The sequence below is a fragment of the Scyliorhinus torazame genome, chromosome 24 (assembly GCF_047496885.1).
Source record: "Scyliorhinus torazame isolate Kashiwa2021f chromosome 24, sScyTor2.1, whole genome shotgun sequence".
NCBI classification, from domain to species: Eukaryota; Metazoa; Chordata; class Chondrichthyes; order Carcharhiniformes; family Scyliorhinidae; genus Scyliorhinus; species Scyliorhinus torazame.
This window is the reverse complement of record NC_092730.1, coordinates 20,824,605-20,845,857: the sequence shown is the minus strand read 5'-3', so window position 1 is coordinate 20,845,857 and position 21,253 is coordinate 20,824,605.

Below are 21,253 nucleotides of genomic sequence, written 5' to 3'. Positions count from 1 at the left end.
CCACACTGTCAGAGGGTCAGGACTGAGGGAGTGCTGCACTGTCAGAGGGTCAGTACTGAGGGAGTGCTGCACTGTCAGAGGGTCAGTGCTGAGGGAGTGCTGCACTGTCAGAGGGTCAGTACTGAGGGAGTGCTGCAATGTCAGAGGGTCAGTACTGAGGGAGTGCCGCACTGTCAGAGGGTCAGTACTGAGGGAATGCTGCACTGTAAGAGGGTCAGTACTGAGGGAGTGCCACACTGTCAGAGGGTCAGTACTGAGGGAATGCTGCACTGTAAGAGGGTCAGTACTGAGGGAGTGCCACACTGTCAGAGGGTCAGGACTGAGGAAGTGCTGCACTGTCAGAGGGTCAGTACTGAGGGAGTGCTGCACTGTCAGAGGGTCAGTGCTGAGGGAGTGCTGCACTGTCAGAGGGTCAGTACTGAGGGAGTGCTGCAATGTCAGAGGGTCAGTATTGAGGGAGTGCCGCACTGTCAGAGGGTCAGTACTGAGGGAGTGCTGCACTGTCAGAGGGTCAGTACTGAGGGAATGCTGCACTGTAAGAGGGTCAGTACTGAGGGAGTGCCACACTGTCAGAGGGTCAGGACTGAGGGAGTGCTGCACTGTCAGAGGGTCAGTACTGAGGGAGTGCTGCACTGTCAGAGGGTCAGTACTGAGGGAATGCTGCACTGTAAGAGGGTCAGTACTGAGGGAGTGCTGCACTGTCAGGGGGTCAGTACTGAGGGAATGCTGCACTGTAAGAGGGTCAGTACTGAGGGAGTGCCACACTGTCAGAGGGTCAGGACTGAGGGAGTGCTGCACTGTCAGAAGGTCAGTACTGAGGGAGTGCTGCACTGTCAGAGGGTCAGTGCTGAGGGAGTGCTGCACTGTCAGAGGGTCAGTACTGAGGGAGTGCTGCAATGTCAGAGGGTCAGTACTGAGGGAGTGCCGCACTGTCAGAGGGTCAGTACTGAGGGAGTGCTGCACTGTCAGAGGGTCAGTGCTGAGGGAGTGCTGCACTGTCAGAGGGTCAGTACTGAGGGAGTGCTGCACTGTCTGAGGGTCAGTACTGAGGGAGTGCTACACTGTCAGAGGGTCAGAACTGAGGGAGCGCTGCACTGTCAGAGGGTCAGTACTGAGGGTGTTGCACTGTCAGAGGGTCAGTACTGAGGGAGTGCTGCACTGTCTGAGGGTCAGTACTGAGGGAGTGCTGCACTGTCAGAGGGTCAGTACTGAGGGAGTGCTGCACTGTCTGAGGGTCAGTACTGAGGGAGTGCTACACTGTCAGAGGGTCAGAACTGAGGGAGCGCTGCACTGTCAGAGGGTCAGTACTGAGGGTGTTGCACTGTCAGAGGGTCAGTACTGAGGGAGTGCTGCACTGTCTGAGGGTCAGTACTGAGGGAGTGCTGCACTGTCAGAGGGTCAGTACTGAGGGAGTGCTGCACTGTCTGAGGGTCAGTGCTGAGGGAGTGCTGCACTGTCAGAGGGTCAGTACTGAGGGAGTGCTGCACTGTCTGAGGGTCAGTACTGAGGGAGTGCTACACTGTCTGAGGGTCAGTACTGAGGGAGTGCTACACTGTCAGAGGGTCAGAACTGAGGGAGCGCTGCACTGTCAGAGGGTCAGTACTGAGGGTGTTGCACTGTCAGAGGGTCAGTACTGAGGGAGTGCTGCACTGTCTGAGGGTCAGTACTGAGGGAGTGCTGCACTGTCAGAGGGTCAGTACTGAGGGAGTGCTGCACTGTCAGAGGGTCAGTACTGAGGGAGTGCTGCACTGTCTGAGGGTCAGTACTGAGGGAGTGCTACACTGTCAGAGGGTCAGAACTGAGGGAGCGCTGCACTGTCAGAGGGTCAGTACTGAGGGTGTTGCACTGTCAGAGGGTCAGTACTGAGGGAGTGCTGCACTGTCTGAGGGTCAGTACTGAGGGAGTGCTGCACTGTCAGAGGGTCAGTACTGAGGGAGTGCTGCACTGTCTGAGGGTCAGTGCTGAGGGAGTGCTGCACTGTCAGAGGGTCAGTACTGAGGGAGTGCTGCACTGTCTGAGGGTCAGAACTGAGGGAGTGCTACACTGTCAGAGGGTCAGAACTGAGGGAGCGCTGCACTGTCAGAGGGTCAGTACTGAGAGTGTTGCACTGTCAGAGGGTCAGTACTGAGGGAGTGCTGCACTGTCTGAGGGTCAGTACTGAGGGAGTGCTGCACTGTCAGAGGGTCAGTACTGAGGGAGTGCTGCACTGTCTGAGGGTCAGTACTGAGCGAGTGCTACACTGTCAGAGGGTCAGAACTGAGGGAGCGCTGCACTGTCAGAGGGTCAGTACTGAGGGTGTTGCACTGTCAGAGGGTCAGTACTGAGGGAGTGCCGCACTTTCAGAGGGTCAGTACTGAGGGTGTTGCACTGTCAGAGGGTCAGTACTGAGGGAGTGCTGCACTGTCTGAGGGTCAGTACTGAGGGAGTGCTGCACTGTCAGAGGGTCAGTACTGAGGGAGTGCTGCACTGTCAGAGGGTCAGTACTGAGGGAGTGCTGCACTGTCAGACGGTGAGTGCTGAGGGAGTGCTGCACTGTCAGAGGTCAGTACTGAGGGAGTGCTGCACTGTCAGAGGGTCAGTACTGAGGGGGAGCTGCAATGTCGGATGGTCAGTTACTGAGGGAGTGCTGCACTGTCAGAGGGTAGGTACTGAGGGAGTGCTGCACTGTCAGAGTGCCAATGCTGCGGCAGTGCAGCACTGTCAGAGGGTGAGTACTGAGGGAATGCTGCACTGTCAGAGGGTCAGTACTGAGGGAGTGCCGCACTGTCAGAGAGTCAGTACTGAGGGAGTGCTGCACTGTCAGAGGGTCAGTACTGAGGGAATACAGCACTGTCAGAGGGTCAGTACTGAGGGAGTGCCGCACTGTCAGAGGGTCAGTACTGAGGGAGTGCTGCACTGTCAGGGGGTCAGTACTGAGTGAGTGCTGCACTGTCAGAGGGTCAGTACTGAGGGAATACAGCACTGTCAGAGGGTCAGTACTGAGGGAGTGCCGCACTGTCAGGGGGTCAGTACTGAGGGAGTACAGCACTGTCAGAGGGTCAGTACTGAGGGAGTGCCGCACTGTCAGAGGGTCAGTAATGAGGGAGTGCCGCACTGTCAGAGGGTCAGTATTGAGGGAGTGCTGCACTGTCAGGGGGTCAGTACTGAGGGAGTACAGCACTGTCAGAGGGTCAGTACTGAGGGAGTGCCGCACTGTCAGAGGGTCAGTAATGAGGGAGTGCCGCACTGTCAGAGGGTCAGTATTGAGGGAGTGCTGCACTGTCAGAGGGTCAGTACTGAGGGAGTGCTGCACTGTCAGAGGGTCAGTACTGAGGGAGTACAGCACTGTCAGAGGGTCAGTACTGAGGGAGTGCCGCACTGTCAGAGGGTCAGTAATGAGGGAGTGCTGCACTGTCAGAGGGTCAGTACTGAGGGAGTACAGCACTGTCAGAGGGTCAGTACTGAGGGAGTGCCGCACTGTCAGAGGGTCAGTAATGAGGGAGTGCTGCACTGTCAGAGGGTCAGTACTGAGGGAGTGCCGCACTGTCAGAGGGTCAGTACTGAGGGAGTGCCACACTGTCAGAGGGTCAGTACTGAGGGAGTGCTGCACTGTCAGAGCGTCAGTACTGAGGGAATGCTGCACGGTCAGAGGGTCAGCACTGAGGGAGTGCTGCACTGTCAGAGGGTCAGTACTGAGGGAATGCTGCACGGTCAGAGGGTCAGTACTGAGGGAGTCCTGCACTGTCAGAGGGTCAGTACTGAGGGAGTGCCGCACTGTCAGAGTGTCAGTACTGAGGGAGTGCTGCACTGTCAGAGGGTCAGTACTGAGGGAGCGCTGCACTGTCAGAGTGTCAGTACTGAGGGAGTGCCGCACTGTCAGAGGTTCAGTGCTGAGGGAGAGCTGCACTGTCAGAGGTTCAGTATTGAGGCTGTGCTGCACTGTCAGAGGTTCAGTACTGAGGGAGTGCTGCACTCTCAGAGGGTCAGTACTGAGGGAATGCCGCACGGTCAGAGGTTCAGTACTAAGGCAGTGCCGCACTTTCAGATGGTCAGTACTGAGGGAGTGCCGCACTGTCAGAGGGTCAGTACTGAGGGAGTGCCGCACTGTCAGAGGGTCAGTACTGAGGGAGCGCCGCACTGTCAGAGGGTCTGTACTGAGGGATTGCTGCTCTGTCAGAGGTGCAGTACTGAGGGAGTGCCGCACTGTCAGAGGGTCAGTACTGAGGGAGTGCTGCACTCTCAGAGGGTCAGTACTGAGGGAGTGCTGCACTGTCAGCGGGTCAGTACTGACGGAGTGCTGCACTGTCAGAGGGTCTGTACTGAGGGAGTGCCGCACTGTCAGAGGGTCAGTACTGAGGGAGTCCTGCACTGTCAGAGGGTTAGTACTGAGGGAGTGCTGCACTGTCAGAGGGTCAGTACTGAGGGAGTGCCGCACTGTCAGAGGGTCAGAACTGAGGGAATGCTGCACGGTCAGATGGTCAGTACTGAGGGAGTCCTGCACTGTCAGAGGGTCAGTACTGAGGGAATGCTGCACTGTCAGAGGGTCAGTACTGAGGGAGTCCTGCACTGTCAGAGGGTCAGTACTGAGTGAGTGCTGCACTGTCAGAGGGTCAGTACTGAGGGAGCGCTGCACTGTCAGAGGGTCAGTACTGAGGGTGTCCTGCACTGTCAGAGGGTCAGAACTGAGGGAGTGCTGCACTGTCAGAGGGTCAGTACTGAGGGAGCGCTGCACTCTCAGAGGGTCAGTACTGAGGGAGTGCCGCACTGTCAGAGAGTCAATACTGAGGGAGCGCGGCACTGTCAGTGGGTCAGCACTAAGGGAGTGCCGCACTGTCAGAGGGTCAGTACTGAGGGAGTGCAGCACTGTCAGTGGGTCAGTACTGAGGGAGTGCTGCACTATCAGAAGGTCAGTACTGAGGGAGTGCTGCACTGTCAGAGGGTCAGTACTGAGGTAGTGCCGCACTGTCAGAGGTTCAGTACTGAGGGAGTGCCGCACTTTCAGATGGTCAGTACTGAGGGAGTGCCGCACTGTCAGAGGGTCAGTACTGACGGAGTGCCGCACTGTCAGAGGGTCAGTACTGAGGGAGTGCCGCACTGTCAGAGGTGCAGTACTGAGGGAGTGCCGCACTGTCAGAGGGTCAGTACTGAGGGAGTGCTGCACTCTCAGAGGGTCAGTACTGAGGGAGTGCTGCACTGTCAGCGGGTCAGTACTGACGGAGTGCTGCACTGTCAGAGGGTCTGTACTGAGGGAGTGCCACACTGTCAGAGGGTCAGTACTGAGGGAGTCCTGCACTGTCAGAGGGTCAGTACTGAGGGAGTGCTGCACTGTCAGAGGGTCAGTACTGAGGGAGTGCCGCACTGTCAGAGGGTCAGAACTGAGGGAATGCTGCACGGTCAGATGGTCAGTACTGAGGGAGTCCTGCACTGTCAGAGGGTCAGTACTGACGCAGTGCTGCACTGTCAGAGGGTCAGTGCTGAGGGAGTGCCGCACTGTCAGAGGGTCAGTACTGAGGAAGAGCTGCACTGTCGGAGGGTCAGTACTGAGGGAGTGCTGCACGGTCAGAGGGTCAGTACTGAGGGAGTGCTGCACTGTCAGAGCGTCAGTACTGAGGGAATGCTGCACGGTCAGAGGGTCAGTACTGAGGGAGTCCTGCACTGTCAGAGGGTCAGTGCTGAGGGAGTGCCGCACTGTCAGAGTGTCAGGACTGAGGGAGTGCTGCACTGTCAGAGGGTCAGTACTGAGGGAGCGCTGCACTCTCAGAGGTTCAGTACTGAGGGAGTGCCGCACTGTCAGAGGGTCAGTGCTGAGGGAGAGCTGCACTGTCAGAGGTTCAGTACTGAGGGAGTGCTGCACTGTCAGAGGTTCAGTACTGAGGGAGTGCTGCACTGTCAGAGGGTCAGTGCTGAGGGAGTGCTGCACTGTCAGAGGGTCAGTACTGAGGGAGTGCTGCACTGTCAGAGGGTCAGTGCTGAGGGAGTGCTGCACTCTCAGAGGGTCAGTACTGAGGGAATGCCGCACTGTCAGAGGGTCAGTACTGAGGGAGTGCTGCACTCTCAGAGAGTCAGTACTGAGGGAGTGCTGCATTGTCACAGGGTCAGTACTGAGTGAGTGCTGCACTCTCAGAGGGTCAGTACTGAGGGAATGCCGCACTGTCAGGGGGTCAGTACTGAGGGAATGCTGCACTGTCAGAGGGTGAGTACTGAGGGAGTCCTGCACTGTCAGAGGGTCAGTACTGAGTGAGTGCTGCACTGTCAGAGGGTCAGTACTGAGGGAGTGCTGCGCTGTCAGAGTGTCAGTACTGAGGGAGTGCTGCACTGTCAGAGGGTCAGTACTGGGGGAGCGCCGCACTGTCAGAAGGTCCGTCCTGAGGGAGTGCTGCACTGTCAGAGGGTCAGTACTGAGTGAGCGCCGCACTGTCAGTGGTTCAGTACTGAGGGAGTGCTGCACCGTCAGATGGTCAGTACTGAGGGAGTGCTGCACTGTCAGAGGGTCAGTACTGAGTGAGTGCCGCACTGTCTGAGGGTCAGTACTGAGGGAGTGCTGCAGTGTCAGAGGGTCAGTAATGAGGGAGTGCTGCACTGTCGGAGGGTCAGTACTGTGGGAACGCTGCACTCGCAGATGGTCAGTCCTGAGGGAGTGCTGCACTGTCAGAGAGTCAGGACTGAGGGAGTGCCGCACTGTCAGAGGGTCAGTACTGAGGGAGTGCCGCACTGTCAGAGGTTCAGTACTGAGGGAGTGCTGCACTGTCAGAGGGTCAGTACTGAGGGAGTGCTGCACTGTCAGAGGGTAAGTACTGAGGGAGTGCTGCACTGTCAGAGGGTCAGTACTGAGGGAGTGCTGCACTGTCAGAGGGTCAGTACTGAGGGAGTGCCGCAATGTCAGAGGGTCAGTACTGAGGGAGTGCCGCACTGTCAGAGGTTCAGTACTGAGGGAGTGCTGCACTGTCAGAGGGTCAGTACTGAGGGAGTGCTGCACTGTCAGAGGGTAAGTACTGAGGGAGTGCTGCACTGTCAGAGGGTCAGTACTGAGGGAGTGCTGCACTGTCAGATGGTCAGTACTGAGGGAGTGCCACACTGTCAGAGGGTCGGTGCTGAGGGATTGCTGCACTGTCAGAGGGTCGGTGCTGAGGGAGTGCTGCACTGTCAGAGGTCAGGACTGAGGGAGTGCTGCACTGTCGGATGGTCAGTTACTGAGCGAGTGCTGCACTGTCAGAGGGTCAGTACTGAGGGAGTGCTGCACTGTCAGAGTGTCAATGCTGAGGGAGTGCACCATTGTCAGAGGGTGAGTACTGGGGGAGTGCTGCACTGTCAGAGGGTTAGTACTGAGGGAGTGCTGCACTGTCAGAGGGTCAGTACTGAGGGAGTGCTGCACTGTCAGAGGGCCAGTACTGAGGGAGCGCTGCACTGTCAGAGGGTCAGTACTGAGGGAGTGCTGCACTGTCAGGGGGTCAGTACTGAGGGAGTGCTGCACTGTCGGAGGGTCAGTACTGAGGGAGTGCCGCACTGTCAGAGGGTCAGTACTGTGGGAGCGCCGCACTGGCAGAGGGTCAGTACTGAGGGAGTGCTGCACTGTCAGAGCGTCAGTACTGAGGGAAAGCTGCACTGTCAGAGGGTCAGTCCTGAGAGAGTGCTGCACTGTCAGAGAGTCCGTACTGAGGGAGCGCCGCACTGTCAGAGGGTCAGTACTGAGGGAGTGCTGCGCTGTCAGGGGGTCAGTACTGAGGGAGTGCTGCACTGTCAGAGGGTCAGTACTGAGGGAGCGCTGCACTGTCAGAGGGTCAGTACTGAGGGAGTGCTGCACTGTCAGGGGGTCAGTACTGAGGGAGTGCTGCACAGTCAGAGGGTCAGTACTGAGGGAGTGCTGCACTGTCAGGGGGTCAGTACTGAGGGAGTGCTGCGCTGTCAGAGTGTCAGTACTGAGGGAGTGCTGCACTGTCAGAGGGTCAGTACTGAGGGAGCGCTGCACTCTCAGAGGTTCAGTACTGATGGAATGCTGCACTGTTAGAGGGTCAGTACTGAGGGAGTGCTGCACTGTCAGAGGGTCAGTACGAAGGGAGTGCTGCACTGTCAGAGGGTCAGTACTGAGGGAGCGCTGCACTCTCAGAGGTTCAGTACTGAGGGAGTGCCGCACTGTCAGAGAGTCAATACTGAGGGAGTGCTGCACTGTCAGACGGTCAGTACTGAGGGAGTGCTGCACTGTCAGAGAGTCAGAACTGAGAGAGCGCTGCACTCTCAGAGGGTCAGTACTGAGGGAGTCCTGCACTGTCAGAGGGTCAGTACTGAGGGAGTGCTGCACTGTCAGAGGGTCAGTACTGAGGGAGTGCCGCACTGTCAGAGGGTCAGTACTGAGGGAGTGCTGCACATTCAGAGGATCAGTACTGAGGGAGTGCTGCACTGTCAGGGGGTCAGTACTGAGGGAGTGCTGCACAGTCGGTGGGTCAGTACTGAGGGAGTGCTGCACTGTCAGAGGGTCAGTACTGAGTGAGTGCAGTACTGTCAGAGAGTCAGTACTGAGGGAGCGCTGCACTGTCAGAGGGTCAGTACTGAGGGAGTGCTGCACTGTCTGAGTGTCAATGCTGAGGGAGTGCAGCACTGTCAGAGGGTGAGTACTGAGGGAATGCTGCACTGTCAGAGGGTCAGTACTGGGGGAGTGCTGCACTGTCAGAGGGTTAGTACTGAGGGAGTGCAGCACTGTCAGAGGGTCAGTACTGAGGGAGTGCTGCACTGTCAGAGGGTCAGTACTGAGGGAGTGCTGCACTGTCAGAGGGTCAGTACTGAGGGAGTGCCGCACTCTCAGAAAGTCAGTACTGAGGGAATGCCGCACTGTCAGAGGGTCAGTACTGAGGGAATGCTGCACTGTCAGAGGGTCAGTACTGAGGGAGTACTGCACTGTCAGTGGGTCAGTACTGAGGGAGTGCTGCACTATCAGAAGGTCAGTACTGAGGGAGTGCTGCACTGTCAGAGGGTCAGTACTGAGGGAGTGCCGCACTGTCAGAGGGTCAGAACTGAGGGAATGCTGCACGGTCAGATGGTCAGTACTGAGGGAGTCCTGCACTGTCAGAGGGTCAGTACTGAGGGAGCGCTGCACTGTCAGAGGGTCAGTACTGAGGAAGAGCTGCACTGTCGGAGGGTCAGTACTGAGGGAGTGCTGCACGGTCAGAGGGTCAGTACTGAGGGAGTGCTGCACTGTCAGAGCGTCAGTACTGAGGGAATGCTGCACGGTCAGAGGGTCAGTACTGAGGGAGTCCTGCACTGTCAGAGGGTCAGTGCTGAGGGAGTGCCGCACTGTCAGAGTGTCAGGACTGAGGGAGTGCTGCACTGTCAGAGGGTCAGTACTGAGGGAGCGCTGCACTCTCAGAGGTTCAGTACTGAGGGAGTGCCGCACTGTCAGAGGGTCAGTGCTGAGGGAGAGCTGCACTGTCAGAGGTTCAGTACTGAGGGAGTGCTGCACTGTCAGAGGTTCAGTACTGAGGGAGTGCTGCACTGTCAGAGGGTCAGTGCTGAGGGAGTGCTGCACTGTCAGAGGGTCAGTACTGAGGGAGTGCTGCACTGTCAGAGGGTCAGTGCTGAGGGAGTGCTGCACTCTCAGAGGGTCAGTACTGAGGGAATGCCGCACTGTCAGAGGGTCAGTACTGAGGGAGTGCTGCACTCTCAGAGAGTCAGTACTGAGGGAATGCCGCACTGTCAGGGGGTCAGTACTGAGGGAATGCTGCACTGTCAGAGGGTGAGTACTGAGGGAGTCCTGCACTGTCAGAGGGTCAGTACTGAGTGAGTGCTGCACTGTCAGAGGGTCAGTACTGAGGGAGTGCTGCGCTGTCAGAGTGTCAGTACTGAGGGAGTGCTGCACTGTCAGAGGGTCAGTACTGAGTGAGTGCCGCACTGTCTGAGGGTCAGTACTGAGGGAGTGCTGCAGTGTCAGAGGGTCAGTAATGAGGGAGTGCTGCACTGTCGGAGGGTCAGTACTGTGGGAACGCTGCACTCGCAGATGGTCAGTCCTGAGGGAGTGCTGCACTGTCAGAGAGTCAGGACTGAGGGAGTGCCGCACTGTCAGAGGGTCAGTACTGAGGGAGTGCCGCACTGTCAGAGGTTCAGTACTGAGGGAGTGCTGCACTGTCAGAGGGTCAGTACTGAGGGAGTGCTGCACTGTCAGAGGGTAAGTACTGAGGGAGTGCTGCACTGTCAGAGGGTCAGTACTGAGGGAGTGCTGCACTGTCAGAGGGTCAGTACTGAGGGAGTGCCGCAATGTCAGAGGGTCAGTACTGAGGGAGCGCCGCACTGTCAGAGGGTCAGTATTGAGTGAGTGCCGCACTGTCAGAGGGTCAGTACTGAGGGAGTGCTGCACTGTCAGATGGTCAGTACTGAGGGAGTGCCACACTGTCAGAGGGTCGGTGCTGAGGGATTGCTGCACTGTCAGAGGGTCGGTGCTGAGGGAGTGCTGCACTGTCAGAGGTCAGGACTGAGGGAGTGCTGCACTGTCGGATGGTCAGTTACTGAGCGAGTGCTGCACTGTCAGAGGGTCAGTACTGAGGGAGTGCTGCACTGTCAGAGTGTCAATGCTGAGGGAGTGCACCATTGTCAGAGGGTGAGTACTGGGGGAGTGCTGCACTGTCAGAGGGTTAGTACTGAGGGAGTGCTGCACTGTCAGAGGGTCAGTACTGAGGGAGTGCTGCACTGTCAGAGGGCCAGTACTGAGGGAGCGCTGCACTGTCAGAGGGTCAGTACTGAGGGAGTGCTGCACTGTCAGGGGGTCAGTACTGAGGGAGTGCTGCACTGTCGGAGGGTCAGTACTGAGGGAGTGCCGCACTGTCAGAGGGTCAGTACTGTGGGAGCGCCGCACTGGCAGAGGGTCAGTACTGAGGGAGTGCTGCACTGTCAGAGCGTCAGTACTGAGGGAAAGCTGCACTGTCAGAGGGTCAGTCCTGAGAGAGTGCTGCACTGTCAGAGAGTCCGTACTGAGGGAGCGCCGCACTGTCAGAGGGTCAGTACTGAGGGAGTGCTGCGCTGTCAGGGGGTCAGTACTGAGGGAGTGCTGCACTGTCAGAGGGTCAGTACTGAGGGAGCGCTGCACTGTCAGAGGGTCAGTACAGAGGGAGTGCTGCACAGTCAGAGGGTCAGTACTGAGGGAGTGCTGCACTGTCAGGGGGTCAGTACTGAGGGAGCGCTGCACTGTCAGAGGGTCAGTGCTGAGGGAGTGCTGCACTGTCAGTGGGTCAGTACTGAGGGAGTGCTGCACTGTCAGAGGGTCAGTACTGAGGGAGTGCTGCACTGTCAGAGGGTCAGTACTGAGGGAGTGCTGCACTGTCAGAGGGTCAGTACTGAGGGAGTGCTGCGCTGTCAGAGTGTCAGTACTGAGGGAGTGCTGCACTGTCAGAGGGTCAGTACTGAGGGAGCGCTGCACTCTCAGAGGTTCAGTACTGATGGAATGCTGCACTGTTAGAGGGTCAGTACTGAGGGAGTGCTGCACTGTCAGAGGGTCAGTACGAAGGGAGTGCTGCACTGTCAGAGGGTCAGTACTGAGGGAGTGCTGCACTGTCAGAGGGTCAGTACTGAGGGAGTGCTGCACTGTCAGAGGGTCAGTACTGAGGGAGTGCTGCACTGTCAGAGGGTCAGTACTGAGGGAGCGCTGCACTCTCAGAGGTTCAGTACTGAGGGAGTGCCGCACTGTCAGAGAGTCAATACTGAGGGAGTGCTGCACTGTCAGACGGTCAGTACTGAGGGAGTGCTGCACTGTCAGAGAGTCAGAACTGAGAGAGCGCTGCACTCTCAGAGGGTCAGTACTGAGGGAGTCCTGCACTGTCAGAGGGTCAGTACTGAGGGAGTGCTGCACTGTCAGAGGGTCAGTACTGAGGGAGTGCCGCACTGTCAGAGGGTCAGTACTGAGGGAGTGCTGCACATTCAGAGGATCAGTACTGAGGGAGTGCTGCACTGTCAGGGGGTCAGTACTGAGGGAGTGCTGCACAGTCGGTGGGTCAGTACTGAGGGAGTGCTGCACTGTCAGAGGGTCAGTACTGAGTGAGTGCAGTACTGTCAGAGAGTCAGTACTGAGGGAGCGCTGCACTGTCAGAGGGTCAGTACTGAGGGAGTGCTGCACTGTCTGAGTGTCAATGCTGAGGGAGTGCAGCACTGTCAGAGGGTGAGTACTGAGGGAATGCTGCACTGTCAGAGGGTCAGTACTGGGGGAGTGCTGCACTGTCAGAGGGTTAGTACTGAGGGAGTGCAGCACTGTCAGAGGGTCAGTACTGAGGGAGTGCTGCACTGTCAGAGGGTCAGTACTGAGGGAGTGCTGCACTGTCAGAGGGTCAGTACTGAGGGAGTGCCGCACTGTCAGATGGTCAGTACTGAGGGAGTGCTGCACTCTCAGAAAGTCAGTACTGAGGGAATGCCGCACTGTCAGAGGGTCAGTACTGAGGGAATGCTGCACTGTCAGAGGGTCAGTACTGAGGGAGTACTGCACTGTCAGGGGGTCAGTACTGAGGGAGTGCTGCACTGTCAGAGGGTCAGTACTGAGGGAGCGCTGCACTGTCAGAGGGTCAGTACTGAGGGAGTGCTGCACTGTCAGGGGGTCAGTACAGAGGGATTGCTGCACTGTCGGAGGGTCAGTACTGAGGAAGTGCTGCACTGTCAGAGGGTCAGTACTGAGTGAGTGCAGTACTGTCAGAGGGTCAGTACTGAGGGAGTGCCGCACTGTCAGAGGGTCAGTACTGGGGGAGTGCTGCACTGTCAGAGGGTCAGTACTGAGGGAGTGCTGCACTGTCAGAGTGTCACTACTGAGGGAGTGCTGCACTGTCAGAGGGTTAGTACTGAGGGAGTGCCGCACTGTCAGAGGGTCAGTACTGAGGGAATGCTGCACTGTCAGAGGGTCAGTACTGAGGGAGTGCTGCACTGTCAGAGGGTCAGTACTGAGGGAGTGCTGCACTGTCAGAGGGTCAGTACTGAGGGAGTGCTGCACTGTCAGGGGGTCAGTACTGAGGGAGTGCTGCACTGTCAGAGGGTCAGTACTGAGGGAGCGCTGCACTGTCAGAGGGTCAGTACTGAGGGAGTGCTGCACTGTCAGGGGGTCAGTACTGAGGGAGTGCTGCACTGTCGGAGGGTCAGTACTGAGGGAGTGCTGCACTGTCAGAGGGTCAGTACTGAGTGAGTGCAGTACTGTCAGAGGGTCAGTACTGAGGGAGTGCCGCACTGTCAGAGGGTCAGTACTGGGGGAGTGCTGTACTGTCAGACGGTCAGTACTGAGGGAGTGCTGCACTGTCAGAGGGTCAGTACTGAGGGAGTGCTGCACTGTCAGAGTGTCAGTACTGAGGGAGCGCTGCACTCTCAGAGGTTCAGTACTGATGGAATGCTGCACTGTCAGAGGGTCAGTACTGAGGGAGTGCTGCACTGTCAGAGGGTCAGTGCTGAGGGAGTGCTGTACTGTCAGAGGGTCAGTACTGAGGTAGTGCCGCACTGTCAGAGGGTCAGTACTGAGGGAGCGCCGCACTGTCAGAGGGTCAGTGCTGAGGGAGTGCTGCACTGTCAGAGGGACAGAACTGAGGGAGTGCCGCACTATCAGAGAGTCAATACTGAGGGAGCGCTGCACTGTCAGAGGGTCAGTACTGAGGGAGTGCTGCACGGTCAGAAGGTCAGTACTGAGGGAGTGCCACATTTTCACAGGGTCAGTACTTAGGGAGTGCTGCACTGTCAGAGAGTCAGTGCTGAGGGAGTGCTGCACTGTCAGGGGGTCAGTACTGAGGGAGTGCTGCACTGTCAGAGGGGCAGTACTGAGGGAATGCTGCACTGCAAGAGAGTCAATACTGAGGGAGTGCTGCACTGTCAGAGGGTCAGTACTGAGGGAGCGCCGCACTGTCAGAGGGTCCGTCCTGAGGGAGTGCTGCACTGTCAGAGGGTCAATACTGAGGGAGTGCTGCACTGTCAGGGGGTCAGTACTGAGGGAGTGCTGCACTGTCAGGCGGTCAGTACTGAGGGAGTGCTGCACAGTCGGAGGGTCAGTACTGAGGGAGTGCTGCACTGTCAGAGGGTCAGTACTGAGGGAGTGCTGCACTGTCAGAGGGTCAGTACTGAGTGAGTGCAGTACTGTCAGAGAGTCAGTACTGAGGGAGTGCTGCACTGTCAGAGAGTCAGTACTGAGGGAGTGCTGCACTGTCAGAGGGTCAGTACTGAGGGAATGCTGCACTGTCAGAGGGTCAGTACTGGGGGAATGCTGCACTGTCAGAGGGTCAGTACTGGGGGAATGCTGCACTGTCTGAGTGTCAATGCTGAGGGAGTGCTGCACTGTCAGAGGGTCAGTACTGAGGGAGTGCTGCACTGTCTGAGTGTCAATGCTGAGGGAGTGCAGCACTGTCAGAGGGTGAGTACTGAGGGAATGCTGCACTGTCAGAGGGTCAGTACTGGGGGAATGCTGCACTGTCAGAGGGTCAGTACTGAGGGAGTGCAGCACTGTCAGAGGGTCAGTACTGAGGGAGTGCTGCACTGTCAGAGGGTCAGTACTGAGGGAGTACAGCACTGTCAGAGGGTCAGTACTGAGGGAGTGCTGCACTGTCAGAGGGTCAGTACTGAGGGAGTGCTGCACGGTCAGAAGGTCAGTACTGAGGGAGTGCCACATTTTCACAGGGTCAGTACTTAGGGAGTGCTGCACTGTCAGAGAGTCAGTGCTGAGGGAGTGCTGCACTGTCAGGGGGTCAGTACTGAGGGAGTGCTGCACTGTCAGAGGGTCAGTACTGAGGGAGTGCTGCACTGTCAGGGGGTCAATACTGAGGGAGCGCTGCACTGTCAGAGGGTCAGTACTGAGGGAGCGCCGCACTGTCAGAGGGTCCGTCCTGAGGGAGAGCCGCACTGTCAGAGGGTCAATACTGAGGGAGTGCTGCACTGTCAGGGGGTCAGTACTGAGGGAGTGCTGCACTGTCAGAGGGTCAGTACTGAGGGAATGCTGCACTGTCAGAGGGTCAGTACTGAGGGAGTGCTGCACTGTCAGGCGGTCAGTACTGAGGGAGTGCTGCACAGTCGGAGGGTCAGTACTGAGGGAGTGCTGCACTGTCAGAGGGTCAGTACTGAGTGAGTGCCGCACTGTCAGAGGGTCAGTACTGAGGGAGTGCCGCACTGTCAGGGGGTCAGTACTGAGGGAGTGCTGCACTGTCAGAGGGTCAGTACTGAGGGAGTGCTGCACTGTCAGAGAGTCAGTACTGAGGGAGTGCTGCACTGTCAGAGGGTCAGTACTGAGGGAGTGCTGCACAGTCGGAGGGTCAGTACTGAGGGAGTGCTGCACTGTCAGAGGGTCAGTACTGAGTGAGTGCCGCACTGTCAGAGGGTCAGTACTGAGGGAGTGCCGCACTGTCAGGGGGTCAGTACTGAGGGAGTGCTGCACTGTCAGAGGGTCAGTACTGAGGGAGTGCTGCACTGTCAGAGAGTCAGTACTGAGGGAGTGCTGCACTGTCAGAGGGTCAGTACTGAGGGAGTGCTGCACTGTCAGAGGGTCAGTACTGAGGGCGTGCAGCACTGTCAGAGGGTCAGTACTGAGGGAGTGCTGCACTGTCAGAGAGTCAGTACTGAGGGAGTGCTGCACTGTCAGAGGGTCAGTACTGAGGGAGTGCTGCACTGTCTGAGTGTCAATGCTGAGGGAGTGCAGCACTGTCAGAGGGTGAGTACTGAGGGAGTGCTGCACTGTCAGAGGGTCAGTACTGAGGGAGTACAGCACTGTCAGAGGGTCAGTACTGAGGGAGTGCTGCACTGTCAGAGGGTCAGTACTGAGGGAGTGCTGCACTGTCAGGGGGTCAGTACTGACGGAGTGCTGCACTGTCAGAGGGTCAGTACTGAGGGAGCGCTGCACTGTCAGAGGGTCAGTACTGAGGGAGTGCTGCACTGTCAGGGGGTCAGTACTGAGGGAGTGCTGCACTGTCGGAGGGTCAGTACTGAGGGAGTGCCGCACTGTCAGAGGGTCAGTACTGTGGGAGTGCCGCACTGGCAGAGGGTCAGTACTGAGGGAGTGCTGCACTGTCAGAGCGTCAGTACTGAGGGAAAGCTGCACTGTCAGAGGGTCAGTCCTGAGAGAGTGCTGCACTGTCAGAGAGTCCGTACTGAGGGAGCGCCGCACTGTCAGAGGGTCAGTACTGAGGGAGTGCTGCGCTGTCAGGGGGTCAGTACTGAGGGAGTGCTGCACTGTCAGAGGGTCAGTACTGAGGGAGCGCTGCACTGTCAGAGGGTCAGTACTGAGGGAGTGCTGCACTATCAGGGGGTCAGTACTGAGGGAGTGCTGCACAGTCAGAGGGTCAGTACTGAGGGAGTGCTGCACTGTCAGGGGGTCAGTACTGAGGGAGTGCTGCGCTGTCAGGGGGTCAGTACTGAGGGAGTGCTGCACTGTCAGATGGTCAGTACTGAGGGAGCGCTGCACTGTCAGAGGGTCAGTACTGAGTGAGTGCAGTACTGTCAGAGGGTCAGTACTGAGGGAGTGCCGCACTGTCAGAGGGTCAGTACTGGGGGAGTGCTGCACTGTCAGAGGGTCAGTACTGAGGGAGTGCTGCACTGTCAGAGTGTCAATACTGAGGGAGCGCTGCACTGTCAGATGGTCAGTACTGAGGGAGTGCTGCACTCTCAGAAAGTCAGTACTGAGGGAATGCCGCACTGTCAGAGGGTCAGTACTGAGGGAATGCTGCACTGTCAGAGGGTCAGTACTGAGGGAGTACTGCACTGTCAGGGGGTCAGTACTGAGGGAGTGCTGCACTGTCAGAGGGTCAGTACTGAGGGAGCGCTGCACTGTCAGAGGGTCAGTACTGAGGGAGTGCTGCACTGTCAGGGGGTCAGTACAGAGGGATTGCTGCACTGTCGGAGAGTAAGTACTGAGGAAGTGCTGCACTGTCAGAGGGTCAGTACTGAGTGAGTGCAGTACTGTCAGAGGGTCAGTACTGAGGGAGTGCCGCACTGTCAGAGGGTCAGTACTGGGGGAGTGCTGCACTGTCAGAGGGTCAGTACTGAGGGAGTGCTGCACTGTCAGAGTGTCACTACTGAGGGAGTGCTGCACTGTCAGAGGGTTAGTACTGAGGGAGTGCCGCACTGTCAGAGGGTCAGTACTGAGGGAATGCTGCACTGTCAGAGGGTCAGTACTGAGGGAGTGCTGCACTGTCAGAGGGTCAGTACTGAGGGAGTGCTGCACTGTCAGAGGGTAAGTACTGAGGGAGTGCTGCACTGTCAGGGGGTCAGTACTGAGGGAGTGCTGCACTGTCAGAGGGTCAGTACTGAGGGAGCGCTGCACTGTCAGAGGGTCAGTACTGAGGGAGTGCTGCACTGTCAGGGGGTCAGTACTGAGGGAGTGCTGCACTGTCGGAGGGTCAGTACTGAGGGAGTGCTGCACTGTCAGAGGGTCAGTACTGAGTGAGTGCAGTACTGTCAGAGGGTCAGTACTGAGGGAGTGCCGCACTGTCAGAGGGTCAGTACTGGGGGAGTGCTGCACTGTCAGAGGGTCAGTACTGAGGGAGTGCTGCACTGTCAGAGTGTCAGTACTGAGGGAGCGCTGCACTCTCAGAGGTTCAGTACTGATGGAATGCTGCACTGTCAGAGGGTCAGTACTGAGGGAGTGCTGCACTGTCAGAGGGTCAGTGCTGAGGGAGTGCTGTACTGTCAGAGGGTCAGTACTGAGGTAGTGCCGCACTGTCAGAGGGTCAGTACTGAGGGAGCGGCGCACTGTCAGAGGGTCAGTGCTGAGGGAGTGCTGCACTGTCAGAGGGACAGAACTGAGGGAGTGCCGCACTGTCAGAGAGTCAATACTGAGGGAGCGCTGCACTGTCAGAGGGTCAGTACTGAGGGAGTGCCACATTTTCACAGGGTCAGTACTTAGGGAGTGCTGCACTGTCAGAGAGTCAGTGCTGAGGGAGTGCTGCACTGTCAGAGGGTCAGTACTGAGGGAGAGCTGCACTGTCAGAGGGTCAGTACTGAGGGAGAGCCGCACTGTCAGAGGGTCAATACTGAGGGAGTGCTGCACTGTCAGGGGGTCAGTACTGAGGGAGTGCTGCACTGTCAGGCGGTCAGTACTGAGGGAGTGCTGCACAGTCGGAGGGTCAGTACTGAGGGAGTGCTGCACTGTCAGAGGGTCAGTACTGAGGGAGTACAGCACTGTCAGAGGGTCAGTACTGAGGGAGTGCTGCACTGTCAGAGGGTCAGTACTGAGGGAGTGCTGCACTGTCAGAGGGTCAGTACTGAGGGAGTGCTGCACTGTCAGAGGGTCAGTACTGAGGGAGTGCTGCACTGTCAGGGGGTCAGTACTGACGGAGTGCTGCACTGTCAGAGGGTCAGTACTGAGGGAGCGCTGCACTGTCAGAGGGTCAGTACTGAGGGAGTGCTGCACTGTCAGGGGGTCAGTACTGAGGGAGTGCTGCACTGTCGGAGGGTCAGTACTGAGGGAGTGCTGCACTGTCAGAGGGTCAGTACTGAGGGAGTGCTGCACTGTCAGAGGGTCAGTACTGAGGGAGTGCCGCACTGGCAGAGGGTCAGTACTGAGGGAGTGCTGCACTGTCAGAGCGTCAGTACTGAGGGAAAGCTGCACTGTCAGAGGGTCAGTCCTGATAGAGTGCTGCACTGTCAGAGAGTCCGTACTGAGGGAGCGCCGCACTGTCAGAGGGTCAGTACTGAGGGAGTGCTGCGCTGTCAGGGGTTCAGTACTGAGGGAGTGCTGCACTGTCAGAGGGTCAGTACTGAGGGAGCGCTGCACTGTCAGAGGGTCAGTACTGAGGGAGTGCTGCACTGTCAGGGGGTCAGTACTGAGGGAGTGCTGCACAGTCAGAGGGTCAGTACTGAGGGAGTGCTGCACTGTCAGGGGGTCAGTACTGAGGGAGTGCTGCGCTGTCAGGGGGTCAGTACTGAGGGAGTGCTGCACTGTCAGATGGTCAGTACTGTGGGAGCGCTGCACTGTCAGAGGGTCAGTACTGAGTGAGTGCAGTACTGTCAGAGGGTCAGTACTGAGGGAGTGCCGCACTGTCAGAGGGTCAGTACTGGGGGAGTGCTGCACTGTCAGAGGGTCAGTACTGAGGGAGTGCTGCACTGTCAGAGTGTCAATACTGAGGGAGCGCTGCACTGTCAGAGGGTCAGTACTGAGGGAGTGCTGCACTGTCAGAAGGTCAGTACTGAGGGAGTGCCACATTTTCACAGGGTCAGTACTTAGGGAGTGCTGCACTGTCAGAGAGTCAGTGCTGAGGGAGTGCTGCACTGTCAGGGGGTCAGTACTGAGGGAGTGCTGCACTGTCAGAGGGTCAGTACTGAGGGAATGCTGCACTGCAAGAGAGTCAATACTGAGGGAGTGCTGCACTGTCAGAGGGTCAGTACTGAGGGAGCGCCGCACTGTCAGAGGGTCCGTCCTGAGGGAGAGCCGCACTGTCAGAGGGTCAGTACTGAGGGAGTGCTGCACTGTCAGTGGGTCAGTACTGAGGGAGTGCTGCACTGTCAGGCGGTCAGTACTGAGGGAGTGCTGCACAGTCGGAGGGTCAGTACTGAGGGAGTGCTGCACTGTCAGAGGGTCAGTACTGAGTGAGTGCAGTACTGTCAGAGAGTCAGTACTGAGGGAGTGCTGCACTGTCAGAGGGTCAGTACTGAGGGAGTGCTGCACTGTCTGAGTGTCAATGCTGAGGGAGTGCAGCACTGTCAGAGGGTGAGTACTGAGGGAATGCTGCACTGTAAGAGGGTCAGTACTGGGGGAGTGCTGCACTGTCAGAGGGTTAGTACTGAGGGAGTGCAGCACTGTCAGAGGGTCAGTACTGAGGGAGTGCTGCACTGTCAGAGGGTCAGTACTGAGGGAGTACAGCACTGTCAGAGGGTCAGTACTGAGGGAGTGCTGCACTGTCAGAGGGTCAGTACTGAGGGAGTGCTGCACTGTCAGGGGGTCAGTACTGACGGAGTGCTGCACTGTCAGAGGGTCAGTACTGAGGGAGCGCTGCACTGTCAGAGGGTCAGTACTGAGGGAGTGCTGCACTGTCAGGGGGTCAGTACTGAGGGAGTGCTGCACTGTCGGAGGGTCAGTACTGAGGGAGTGCCGCACTGTCAGAGGGTCAGTACTGTGGGAGTGCTGCACTGTCAGATGGTCAGTACTGAGGGAGCGCTGCACTGTCAGAGGGTCAGTACTGAGTGAGTGCTGCGCTGTCAGGGGGTCAGTACTGAGGGAGTGCTGCACTGTCAGATGGTCAGTACTGAGGGAGTGCTGCACTGTCAGATGGTCAGTACTGAGGGAGCGCTGCACTGTCAGAGGGTCAGTACTGAGTGAGTGCTGCGCTGTCAGGGGGTCAGTACTGAGGGAGTGCTGCACTGTCAGATGGTCAGTACTGAGGGAGCGCTGCACTGTCAGAGGGTCAGTACTGAGTGAGTGCAGTACTGTCAGAGGGTCAGTACTGAGGGAGTGCCGCACTGTCAGAGGGTCAGTACTGGGGGAGTGCTGCACTGTCAGAGGGTCAGTACTGAGGGAGTGCTGCACTGTCAGAGTGTCAATACTGAGGGAGCGCTGCACTGTCAGATGGTCAGTACTGAGGGAGTGCTGCACTCTCAGAAAGTCAGTACTGAGGGAATGCCGCACTGTCAGAGGGTCAGTACTGAGGGAATGCTGCACTGTCAGAGGGTCAGTACTGAGGGAGTACTGCACTGTCAGGGGGTCAGTACTGAGGGAGTGCTGCACTGTCAGAGGGTCAGTACTGAGGGAGCGCTGCACTGTCAGAGGGTCAGTATTGAGGGAGTGCTGCACTGTCAGGGGGTCAGTACAGAGGGATTGCTGCACTGTCGGAGGGTCAGTACTGAGGAAGTGCTGCACTGTCAGAGGGTCAGTACTGAGTGAGTGCAGTACTGTCAGAGGGTCAGTACTGAGGGAGTGCCGCACTGTCAGAGGGTCAGTACTGGGGGAGTGCTGCACTGTCAGAGGGTCAGTACTGAGGGAGTGCTGCACTGTCAGAGTGTCACTACTGAGGGAGTGCTGCACTGTCAGAGGGTTAGTACTGAGGGAGTGCCGCACTGTCAGAGGGTCAGTACTGAGGGAATGCTGCACTGTCAGAGGGTCAGTACTGAGGGAGTGCTGCACTGTCAGAGGGTCAGTACTGAGGGAGTGCTGCACTGTCAGAGGGTCAGTACTGAGGGAGTGCTGCACTGTCAGGGGGTCAGTACTGAGGGAGTGCTGCACTGTCAGAGGGTCAGTACTGAGGGAGCGCTGCACTGTCAGAGGGTCAGTACTGAGGGAGTGCTGCACTGTCAGGGGGTCAGTACTGAGGGAGTGCTGCACTGTCGGAGGGTCAGTACTGAGGGAGTGCTGCACTGTCAGAGG